Genomic DNA, 13,606 nt, shown 5'->3' with positions numbered 1-13,606 from the left:
GCCTAGCTTACACTATCCCTTAGTGTTGGATACGTATTGCGAAACTCCCGCCAATTCTCAAAAGTAGTAGAATATTCGTGAACGTAAGAATCGACAATACATCCACTTCCGTAACTGGTTAAATATAGCTCAGTATTGTTGTCTGAATTTTCAAGAACACATTTCCCGCGCCTATAAAAACAGTCAACGCGACGCGCCAGAGAGAGATCCTATTAGTCGTCCGCTATAAACAATGTGCTAAAAACTCCGAAAGCTCTTTATAACACTCATCAATCGAAAAAATTAAGGCATTTCACCAGGAACAGTTATAAATTTCGAACATCAGTGGATTCTCATCGGACACTAGTAGTTCTATGAAAACGTTATCTTACTTCAACGGACTAACAATTCGGTGTGGCGACCAATGAGACAAAGCTAGCTAGCTTCGCGGCAATCGTATCTACATCGATTTCAAGTTAACTCGCTGGATATCAAGGGGACTCCAAACTAGAAAGAAGATTATTATATTGTTTGTAAGTTAGTGAAATTTTTGTTTGTGAAACTTTGTTTATATTAGCTAGTCGTAATAATTGTTATTGTAAATTGTACTGTTGTGTATATATTAAAAATTATTTGTGTTAAAAACGAAAACGGTATGTATCAATCTTGTTGGCAAATATCGTAAATTAACTAAAATATCGGCGTATATTTAGATGTTAAATCCAGAATACGATTTAACTGTTAAAATTAAATTATTTAACTCGGTTTCGGACAATTTCAAATTCTCAATACGTAACAATATCCACATGAATCCAAATGAAGAACGTTTGAGAATCGTCGTTGATTTTATATAACGGTGATATAATGATTAACCTTAGCCAAAGTTTTCAAAATTTCAAATATATCGTAAAACCATTTGTTTCATGAAACATCAAACGTATTAAATCGAACAAAAAACAATTGGACACAGAGAAATTTGTATAAACAAATGTAACGGATCTTGTTAACATTCCATTGCCATTCGTAAATATAATGTAAGAAGATATGGCTACTTAGTGATTTTTCTTTCATTTACATTGCCATTTAGGAAAGATATGTCTAACCCAGACATATCCCGGTAGGTTAGCGATAACTATTCAGAATTACAATGCTAATATACAAGGTTCGTTTTCTCCGATAATCTATTGTGTAGATTTGCGCTAAAACCTGAAAACAAAATAACATTAACACGAACACTTTAATAGCTAATGTATATATGTGAGTGTGTGTGTGTATATATATATACATAATTTTGGCTGTAAAATCCATTTTCAATATACCATTCAAACCTTTTTTCAACAGAATTTATAGATATTTTGTTTGTTTGTTTTTTCTACGAGGGGTCTCCCTTGGTCGTGTAAAAATCATTTCAGGATTATTATATATATATATTCCCCTTAGAATACAGTTGACCATGAGAGTTATCTACTTGGTTTATATATATTTGGAAATTTGCTTTTGGGCTTCGAATAACTTAAAAGTAAAGCATTAAATTTTTACGATTCTTTGAATTTGTTTCTTCAATTTTATTCATATAATCAAAACATCTTGCAGCATTTAAGTACGTGATTTTAATTGTTCAGATTTTATTTAGAAAAACATTATCCTCATAAATTCTTTTATTTTCTACTTTTTGTAGCATTTTCATTTATTTTATGTATCATTATTATCACTATGATAATTTTCATTGCTGAGTATCTTACTAAAGTGTATATTAATGGCAGTATAGTTTTGAATAAGCCAGAATTCTTTCCATCAAATTCTCATTTGGAATAAACACTTCCGTGAAGTTTCCTATTAAGAGTGTTTCAAATTTTAGCTTTTTAAATCTTAACTTATATTTTCAAGCACTTTCTTGTTATTTTTATAAATTCTCATGGACAGAAATGTGCAGTCTAGTCTAACCTACATAAAAATCACTGTTTATATCCGAAAGAGAGATACTGTCATAAAGATATATATATATATAATATTATGTCCTTAATTGAATTTATTTCCTTTGGACTAGATGAACAATCGAGAACTTTAGTAAATTATGTAGTTTACAAATGGGCAAGGACCATATGACTGCTAACGTGAATAAATGAGCATTAAATTACGACAACGTTTTCTGAGTCTACTTCCAGGTAAAATGATAAGTTAAGATTAAGCGCTTTCTGAAGTAATCTTTTCTTTAACTAAAGAAAACCGTTTTAGAACAACTCCTATGTTATATTCTAAAGTACTTGGTACCCGAAAAAAAATTAACAACTTTAAGGACACTTCCTCTTAGGGTTACTAGATTTCCAGACTAAAAAAACTTGGACCTTTTTTACATTCACAGTGACATTGTAACTTTGTTTGTTTGTTTTAGAGCAAAGCCAAATTGGGCCATCTTTTGTGTTTACTGGGGGGAATTTAACCTTGTGTTTTAGCGCTGTAAGTCCGTAAACTGACCACTGGTCCACCAGAGGACAACATTGTAACAATTCTGTAATAGTCTAAATTACATTAACACATTTTTTACCATTTATTAAATAGTCCGATGTTTATTGCATCGCATTTTAAAACCATAGACAAACAAAACTTTTAAAAGCTTATCTAGTTAGAATAATAATAGTAATTAATACGTTTAAGTTGATCTGAACTTGCTTAAAAGAAAAATGTTTTCTCTTTTTCAAGGCTGGGCAAGTTTACAAATCTCAATTCCTTGCAGCTGCCCAATGGCAGGTGAGATAAAGAAAACGTGACAAAGAGGGAGAGAACACTGTACCATGTGACCTGTCTTTGTCAAGTGATTCTACAAGTAAAATTTAAAGAAGCTGCGTATACTTTTAAACCATAAATATCAAACTTACACTAAAATACATTGAAACTGGGACATTTTGATACGTTTACAGTTTTTTGATAGGGACAAAAAATATGGCTAAAAACTGGAACGGTTTCTGTTTTACTAGGACGTCTGATAACCCAGTATTTTCTGTCATTTAATGGGGTATTAGATATAAAAAGACTTTTAGAACCCTTCCTCTGTTAGTTAAAGTATTCGTATCCAAATAAAAATAAAACTTTTAGAACCCTTCCTCTGTTAGTTAAAGTATTCGTATCCAAATAAAAATAAAACTTTTAGAATTCTTCCTCTGTTAGTTAAAGTATTCGTATCCAAATAAAGATAAAACTTTTAGAATTCTTACTCTGTTATTTAAAGTATTCGTATCCAAATAAAGATAAAACTTTTAGAATTCTTACTCTGTTCTTTACTAAAGTATTCGATATCCAAATATTAGTTTATATATAAACTTTTATAACTATTCCTCTGTCATTTAATGATGTATTCTGTATCCAAATAGAAATGTTTTCCAACCATTTCCTCTGTTCATTTCTGAAGTATTCGTTAGCCAGATAAAAAAAAATCAAATCATTTCTCTATCACTACATAAACCAAATAAACATCTTTCCGAACCGTTCCCCTGTCGATTTATAAAGTGCTCGTAAACCAATAAACCAAATAAAAACCTGTTCCAACCGTTTCCCTGTCAATTTATAAAGTGTTTGTAAAGCAAGTCAAACCCTGTTCAAACTTTTCCTCTTTCAATTTATAAAGTGTTCGTAAACCAAATAAAAAACCCTATTCGAATCGTTCCTCTGTCAGTTTATAAAGTGTTCAAAAACCTGTTCGAACCGTTCTCCTGTCAGTTTATAAAGTGTTCGCAAACCAAATAAAAACCTGTTCGTTTTTTCTAATTTTCAGCACTGGACACAGGACAGGTAGAATATTCGCGCCTGTCTTGTGAAAGTGGGTTTTCTCGGGGTACCCCCCCCCCACAACAAATCCTAAGGCACTTCGATTTAATGATCCCGGCCGTGGCATTGGATTTACAGATCCCAGCCACCATGTAACCCTGATCATGAAAGTTTGTTATCATATGCTTGGTCGAAAATTTTGTCGCTTTGCTTCTTCTTTTCTTCTGAACAACGTCTTCAGTTTTGGTCTTCTCTCTGACCTGAAAGCCTCTGGACATGTATCTCTCATCTCTCCATTCTCCAGCCTTAAGACGTTAAATTCACCAGAAGATAACATATGACCAACCTCTCTAGCTAAAATTAAACAATTCACGAATGTAATAAATAAATTATCGTGAGCGGGGCGAAGGGGTTACTAATACACCCCAACACCCCAATTCAGAAAAGTTTCTTTCCTTGAAACTAAATTCCTGTCACGAAATTGTCGTGTTTTTTCTTTTTTTTATTAAAACCTGTTCGAACCATTCTCCCTGTCAGTTTATAAAGTGCTCGTAAACCAATAAACCAAATAAAAACCTGTTCCAACCGTTTCCCTGTCAATTTATAAAGTGTTCGTCAACCAAATAAAAACTTGTTCGTACTGTTCCTCTGTCAATTTATAAAGTGTTCGTAAACCAAATAAAAACTTATTGGAACCATTCCTTTGTCAATTTATAATGTGTTCGTAAACCAAGTAAAAACCTGTTCCAACCGTTCCCCTGTCAGTTTATAAAGTGTTCGTAAACCAAATGAAAACCTGTTCGAACCGTTCCTCTGTCAAATTATAATGTGTTCGTAAACCAATAAACCAAGTAAAAACCTGTTCAAACGGTTTCCTTGTCAGTTTATAAAATGTTCGTAAACCAAATAAAAATTTGATCGAACTGCTCCCCCTTACTTTTATAAATATTCAGTTTTGTACATCAGCAGATGTTTTGGTTTCCGTAAGTATTGAGATTAAATTCAAGATAAACTTGTTAGGAAACAAACACTACACTAAAAAGAGGCAGGTGTGGATTAGTTCGATTTAACCTTTGTTACCATGGAAATAAGGTCACTAACGTAGGTTATTCTTAAGTTGCTCCAAATGATGAATGCTTCCTAAAACTGACACAACAAAACAGCATTTCTCTACTTGTAAGAATATCTCCCACTCTGTGCATCTCTAGTATTTGTTGTTTGAATACATCTGTTACTTTGAAAAGTTGGATTCCTTAAAGGATGGACTTTTGTGTTAGTAAATTATAACTGGAAGATCGAACAGCCTAAGAGTATGACACCATAAGTAAATGCTAACGATCCAGCCCCTTGGTGGCTCAGCAGTAAGCTTAATAGCTTATAACGTTACAATTCGGTGAGCACAGTACATATAGTCAACTGTGTACCCTGGTCAAAATACGAACATAAATATCAGTAGATATTAGTAAAATTTCGGATCAAACGTAGAAAGTTGGTGAAGAATTAGAGACGGTAGGCTTAAAAATTTTGATAAACAATCACCTTAACTACAGGCGTTTATTCCACAAGGTTTGACGTACTGCAGAGATTTGTGTAAGAATAATATTTTTAAACACCTTTGATTTTGAACTTGCAAAGGACAGATTAAGAGAGAAATGCGGATAAAACAGCTGCAGTGAACCTGATTTTTATCACAAATTTTAATCCTATTGGCTTCTAATGCTTCTTCAGCTTTCGGCATTTAAACTGTAAATGAATAGTATAATACTGCATATATATAGATGGCGTTTTACAAAATGTTTTGCTTGCACCTGGTCTGAATAGAATTATCTATATATATATATTTCTTTCTTGGTTAGAAGAAGTTTTTTTTCTGCTTCTGGCAACGAAGGTCTTTATCATTCTACTTCACATTGGATTTGATCAACAATCTTCGAAGTTCTCGGTAATCTTACTGTTCTTGAAACTCAATCACCTTTCTTCAAGTTTAAGATACTACCGTCCGTATTACGTAGGACCAGTTTCCCTGCCTCTCAGAAACCACTACCAGTCATTTTAATACAAACCGAACTTCTTGTATGATATATTCTTCGATTTTGAAAAGGCTTTTAGCTCTTCTAGCATTGTGGTTTGATCTTCAAGATGATTTTAACGCCTGTTCAAATAATTAATTCATTCATTTTGAAACCTCACGTAGTCATCTCTATAGAAGGCACATTTTCTGGAGCCTTTACTCTTCATGTAGGTGTTCCACAAACCTCTATGTTTCAGATATGTTACAACCTCTTCGTCTGTTCAGACTTTTCAGTAAGTTGATGATACTGCCATATTTACTACCCGATCGATCATGGTTGCCTTCAAGAAGGTTCTACAATTGGTTCCGTGTGTGGTGCAGGCACTGTCGACTGCATTAAATACATAGAAAACTAAAGCTATTCTGTTTGCCGAAATACTAAATTCTTTAATATTGAAATATACCAGGCACCCGTAAAACTATTCAACATAGTTACATTTTTGGGTGTCATCTTCTATGAGCATCTGATATGGAAAACTAACCTTTCAACAGTCAACTTCAACGTCATACAACAACTCAACCTTCTGTTGTGTCTGACTGGAACCATTTGGGATTTGAATCCCTCTGTTCTCCTCTACTCTCATTCGTCCTTTGTTCATCCTTGCATTACCCGTGGTCATACCTCATGGATATCGGCTTCTTCATCTTTGTATGAAAGATTTATGATGCTAAAACGACATGCCCTTCTCTGGCCTTCAAAACTAAGCTACCTAGTTTAACTCACATCACATTTCACAATATTCTACATCATCTTTAGTAGCTCCGTGCTGCTTGCTGGCTCACAATGTGATGCTAAAACGATATGCCCTTCTCTGGCCTTCAAAACTAAGCTACCTAGTTTAACTCACATCACATTTCACAACATTCTACATCATCTTTAGTAGCTCCGTGCTGCTTGCTGGCTCACAATGTGATGCTAAAACGATATGCCCTTCTCTGGCCTTCAAAACTAAGCTACCTATTTTAACTCACGTCACATTTCACAACATTCTACATCATCTTTAGTAGCTCCGTGCTGCTTGCTGGCTCACAATGTTATCCTTGCCGACTTGCTAAATTCTTCGATTCATCCTCCACAAAAACTGTTGCCTTCAGCTGAACATCTCTCCAACACGCATGAGATGTCTCTGGTGAAGGTTTATCCTGAACATGTTACTTCCCCCCCCCTATAAAAAACCTGCCTCCGTATGTTTATCCTATCTGAATATCTTTTTACATTTTCTAACATCTCACCTACCTAAACAACTGTTTAAATAAAGATTTGAATATCTGACGAGAATCATTTCATACCATTCAGCTTCCATTTTGGAATCCTTTCAGTGTTGTAAAATCTACACCTGCTCATTCATTATCCGTAGCCACTATGCTCTGGAATTTTGCCTCATGGCTAAAGAGAGGGCGCAACTCTCTACTGGCCTGTCAACCTACTATGGGCTGAAATAAAATGTTAAATGGAGAAAATAATCTTTTACATTACACGGATCTTTGCGTCTGTCTCCTTTTATTATAGACTATGGTTTCTGGAGCGTCCTGCCCTCTTGATTGGTTTCATCATTCAAATACCTAGTTCAACCGAGAAACTTTATGACCGCATCTGTTTTTCCACATATTTTGGCACATCTCTGAGATCTGCGATATATTAACCGCTGTTTTCGAATATGTAATGTTATCTTTGAAAATTTTCTCTCTCTTCCTATTTGCCACCCAAGGAAACTATTACCGTATGCAAAACATTTATTCTTTTCTGGAACCTTTTGTTCCTCATCGTCCAGCCCAACCAATGAGTTTTGGAATTGAGCTAAAGACCATTAGGGCAGTGGTCTGTGGGAGACAAAGAACAGATATGAAATGTTATTTTTACACGCCTCTGATTTTAATTCCGCAATTGGCAAATTAGAAAATATGAAAAAGAAAAACATTTGCAGCTGACGTGACTTTTATCACACATTTTAGGCCTATAATGAGGGCTTGTCTACATAGATAACATATTTAAGTCTTAGACCATCACAATTACATTATAATAAGCTTTCGCTTTTCTGAATGAACTATATAAGTGTATGAGATCCTCAAATTAAAACTTACGACACGAGGGGGCAGTTTACGAATGTCCCTTACATGGCTGGGTCAAGGTGAACTATGTTTTGGTTTATATTTTCGATAATATTAACACCCGATAATATTAACACCCAATAATTTTAACACCTGATAATATTAACACCCGATAATATTAACACATCTGGTGCGACTTCGCCTCCAAACGTTTCGTGTAGATTTGTCGCCTGATGAAGTCAGATTAACACTGGCGAAACGTCATGGTCATTGTTTTTTCTTCAACTCTCATGAACTTTTGCCGCCTGATGACGTCAGATTAACATTAGTCAAACGTCGCATGTCATATCAACTTTGTTTATATCACCTACCAATTTTTATATATATTGTAGTTTCTACTTGGCCTTCATTTCAAGCAGAATGTGATCTGACTCGAAATAGCGCAAGAAGGAATCCAAATACATATAAAACAGAGCAAGCATAAAAGTGTAATCAGTTTATGTTATCTGAAAAGCCACTTGAAAATAATAGTAAATACATTAGTTGTTCTAATCACCTGTTCATAACAAACCTGTAATAATGGTTGCGGTGAACAAAGATTATAAGAAACACAAAGCAGTAAATACCCTGCATTGTTACGTATAATTATTAATTAATACCAAACTATAGATGTTGGTTATGGTTCTATGGTATACTTTTTACAATACCTACTATGATACCAAACTATAAGACTGCTTCAAAATTCATGATGGAAAGGGCGCGTATAGTGAGTATTGATATAACGTTTTTCAGAAATTCACCCTTGATATTAAATGACAGTTACTTGCATAGTTATCGATTGTCACAATCTAAGTAAACATAGGAAACACAAAACAATGAGTATTTTATTCTTGTTTGAAGTTGCCTTAAAAATGGGTTGTAGTGAACAAACCAGCGGAGTATATAGATCTAAAGCTACCAACATAATCTACAATCTCTACTGACTTCGTAGAGAACAAACCAGCGGAGTATATAGTGTATATAGATCTAAAGCTACCAACAGAATCTACAATCTCTACCGACTTCGTAGTGAACAAACCAGCGGAGTATATAGTGTATATAGATCTCAAGCTACCAACAAAATCTACAATCTCTACTGACTTCGTAGTGAACAAACCAGCGGAGCATATAGTGTATATAGATCTCAAGCTACCAACAGAATCTACAATCTCTACCGACTTCGTAGTGAACAAACCAGCGGAGTATATAGTGTATATAGATCTCAAGCTACCAACAAAATCTACAATCTCTACTGACTTCGTAGTGAACAAACCAGCGGAGAATATAGTGTATATAGATCTCAAGCTACCAACAGAATCTAAAATCTCTACTGACTTCGTAGTGAACAAACCAGCGGAGTATGTAGTGTATATATATATCTAAAGCTACCAACAGAATCTACAATCTCTACTGACTTCGTAGTAAACAAACCAGCGGAGTATATAGTGTATATAGATCTCAAACTACCAACAGAATCTACAATCTCTACTGACAAGCTTTAGACACTCCAATGTGTCTACAAAAACAACAACAAAATTTAGTTTTCTTCTTGCGTCTTTAACAAATGGCAGATGTCACGATTTCACGTGAAGTGTGTTGCAGGTCTGGTGTGGTCTGGTGACGCCCAAATACAATGAAACGTTTTCCCGCCAATATTGATAGCTTTAAGTAACATAGAAATTATTCTGATTTATCGGAAGTAATATCACTGACTAGTATTTTAAAAATTTATTAAAGTTCACGTCCTTCATTTAGATTATTTTTACTGTAATTATTGGACACAGAAACTCACACGTGCATTAACTGGTATTGCTTTAACAATTTATGTAAGACTAGCCCATAGGTAAGTAAATTTAAAATAAATAATAAATGAGTATACTTACTAGAGACTTCGCAGTGTTGACAGGAATGTCAAAGATCGCTGATATTCGTGTTTACTCGCTTTAGTAGCACTATACATCCCTGTTTTAGTTATTCACAAAATATGAGAACCATTCTGATATCCTGACAAAGTGCAGGGAAGTCATTTAGTACTTTGCTCAGAAAACTAACTTTAGAATGAATAAAAAGAAAAAATATCAAAAATCGTGTTACTTCATTGCCTTCAATGTTCGACATTTTTTTGTGTGTTTTTTTTATCCTTTCGAGATCTGTGTAATAAAGGTTCACAATGTAGAATAATACTAAACAAAAACATAAAAAAACAGCGCACTGTAAGTGACAGAAGAAATTAGTTTAAGAGATGCAGAAAATTATTAACATTTACAACAGTTATCGGTGAGCCAAGCGGTTGAACATTGATTCTGTAAATTGATTAGCCTCAAAGATACTGCCTGTATATATCAGTCCAAATGAATGGCATTTAAGGTACTGTCCTTTGACATTTAATAAACACGTGGAAGTGCTTAAAACAAACAGGAAGTGCGTCTTTTTGGCAATGCTTCCTAAGAACACAGTCTATGGTAGTTTGTGATCTACAGAAATTTCTTAAATAAAGATTAACGGAGTTGAATATGTATGTTCTCTTAATGAAATGTGAAATGATTTGCAATGTTTCACTTTTAAAAAAATGTATTTTTATGCGGTAAAAGTGGCAGGAAAATCTTGAATCACTTCCTTGTACAGACTCAATGTTGCGTGAGAGTAAAAAGGTTGTTTTCTGTGTAATAAGTGTTGGCCACACCTGATACAACTACAGATACAACTGTGAACACCTGCACATACGTGATAAATATGAAAGGAAAGACGTCCCTTTCCTTTCATGACAATTCGAAAAATATAAAGCACCTAACATTTACTATCTTCTATACCAATTTACGCCTTCATTTTTCTTATGTTTTAGTTTCAAGTCCATTTTGTGGGTTAAAGTATGTTTAGTGGATATCGCTGTTTGCAAGTAAACCAGAGCTAGGCCGGTTAAAACAAGTTAGTCAAGAAACTCAGGATTATAAAGGACGAATATTAGTTAAATATGGCGAATATCTCTTTTCGATTTTTTTTTTTATTGTTAAATTGTGTTGTCCAGTGCCGAAGGTTACTGGTGATGGATAACATGTCTCATGAAGTAATTGAAATGTACAACCTAAACGGCTTCTTATGAGCACGTGGATTAAAGGGCCAGGTGAGACAGAGAACCACAAGATTCGGATATACTGTATCTAATTTTGAAGAACTGGCCAGAAGGAAGGCAACCAGCTAGCAACACAGAGGGTTTGCTCAACTTTTTGAAACAAATAAAGGCATTGACTGTCACTTTTATAACGTGTTCATAGCTGAAAGTGCAGAACATGTTCAGACTCTTCGATCCGAATTCTGAGAGGTTAACCATTAGATCGGTCCTAGCCCAGTCCCGTTAAAAAATAAATAAATAAAAACAGTCAAAATCAAAAGTTGATAAAAACTTTTGAAATACATTGTATTAGAAGATGTGGATAAACTAAATCCGGGGAAAAAACTTCTTTCTTTAACTACTTCCAACCGCCATAGAACATAGAAGCTTCATAAAGTGTCGTACATTTAACTGCTTACGTTTGTCTTATTGGCATTGTTTCTGTACTACCAGCCCCCTAGTTGCACAGTGGTATGTCTGCGGACTTATACTGTTAGTAACTGGATTTCGACACCCGTGGTGGGCAGAGTACAGATAGCCCATTGTGCAGCTTTGTGCTTAATTATAAATAAACTGTACTACCAAAGTATCTGGACTTTAGTGCCCTCTAAAGTAAAAAACAAAAAAACCTAACAAATATTATAGAGCAACAATGAGGATTTTTGAAGTTAATTTTTTTCAAACGGTCCAAAATCTCATAGAATGGAATTTTAGGGCAAGAAAGTCTATTTTTTTTCTATACAGGTGATGAATATTTTAAGATCATGCTCTCTTTTATCATTTGTATTTGTAATTCACAGTCATTGCATACATTTCGCAACATATGCTATTTCTTTCATTAGTTTTGTGCGTGTATTTTATTTGGTCTTTGCTTCTCTTACGTTAACATTTTTGAGGATATTATATTGAGTCTATTTTGGAATAATGACCTGTGATGTACATGAATAACAGTTCGAAGTTTTACTTAAAGATTTTGTAATCACTTTACATTCTTCTAAGCTTTCTGTGCACATTGCCTTAAAATTTATTTAATGTGTGTTCTCTTAAACCTCGTGATTGCTCCCAAAGTTTTCCAGGTAGTGGATTTTAACTCAAACACCTGAGCACCTCAGTGTAGCCAGCCATCCTTCCACCTACAACATGGTAGAGTCTTTAAGTTTCCCATTATGTTTTGAGTCTACTTGATCAGATACTTCCTTCCATAACGTTATAATGCAATTACATATATCTTTGAGTTTATTACAAAGGGAGCTGATATTAATTTCTAATATTTATCATGAAATAATAAAATCTACCCAAAGAAAAAATATTCTGTTGATCCAAGACTGTTTAAATATATTTGAAATCACATTTGATCAATATGAGACTCAGAACATAACAAATGTGAGCATAATAGAATGATTAAATAAAATATATATGTGATAGTATTTGGGATTATCTATGATACTATATCGCCCAGTAACGCTTTTAAACAAAAAAGTATTAGCCATTAAGATCTACCCTTCAAAGTTAATGTGATTAAGTTTTACTTCACTATGTTTGATGTGTATTAGACTATATATGAATACAATGTTTCCCCACAGACATTTAAGGCCAAGAAAAACCATGATGTCTGGGCTTTTTTTCATCAACCACATGTTTTCTTTTTCTGCAGTTCCTTGCTATTATGTTTCGTACAGCACTTGTAAATTACATTTTTTTGTTGTTGGGGGAGGGGATTCTGAAGGTTTAATACAGCAGCTCACTACTGCACACTGTTCCTTGTTTTTTTTCTTCATAAGATATTTATAGGCGATCACTAACAGAAACATAAAACATTTCAGGCCTCGAAAGTTGTAATACCTAATGTTATCAGTAGCTTCTGATGAAAGAAAGCTACCTGCATTGATTGTTTGTAATTAAACACAAAGTTACACAATTGGCTATCTGTACTCTGCCCACCACGGGTATCAAAACCCGGATTCTAGCATTGTAAGTCCGCAGACATGCCGCTGTGCCACTGGGGGGGGGGGGGCACCTACATTGATCAGAATTAAATAATTTACCCAGTAACGAATGTAGCCAATTTAATATACCGATCAACTACTAGGAGTATGCAATATCATAAAACAAAATGTTATAATAATAAGGCATCAGTTGGTTACATCACCGTTGGTGATATTTTTGGCATTAATCCCAACTATTGATGACTTCTGATAAAAACCTGCATACATCAGAGATTAATAATAATAATAGCCCAGAAATTAATGTAATAGATTTAACATACCAGTCTAACTAGAAGTATGCAATGTCAAAAAACAAAACCTAAAATGATAAGAAGACATCGATTAATCAGTTGGGCACCCTCACTGTTAGCGATATTTTCGGAATCATACGAACTGAAACAAAACCTAAAATGATAAGAAGACATCGATTAATCGGTTGGGCACCCTCACTGTTAGCGATATTTTCGGAATCATACGAACTGAAACAAAACCTAAAATGATAAGAAGACATCGATTAATCAGTTGGGCACCCTCACTGTTAGTGATATTTTCGGAATCATACGAACTGAAACAAAACCTAAAATGATAAGAAGACATCGATTAATCAGTTGG

This window comes from Limulus polyphemus, unplaced genomic scaffold (assembly GCF_000517525.1).
Source record: "Limulus polyphemus unplaced genomic scaffold, Limulus_polyphemus-2.1.2 Scaffold1731, whole genome shotgun sequence".
NCBI classification, from domain to species: domain Eukaryota; kingdom Metazoa; phylum Arthropoda; class Merostomata; order Xiphosura; family Limulidae; genus Limulus; species Limulus polyphemus.
The sequence above is the reverse complement of the archived record's forward strand: the minus strand, read 5'-3'. Positions refer to the sequence as shown.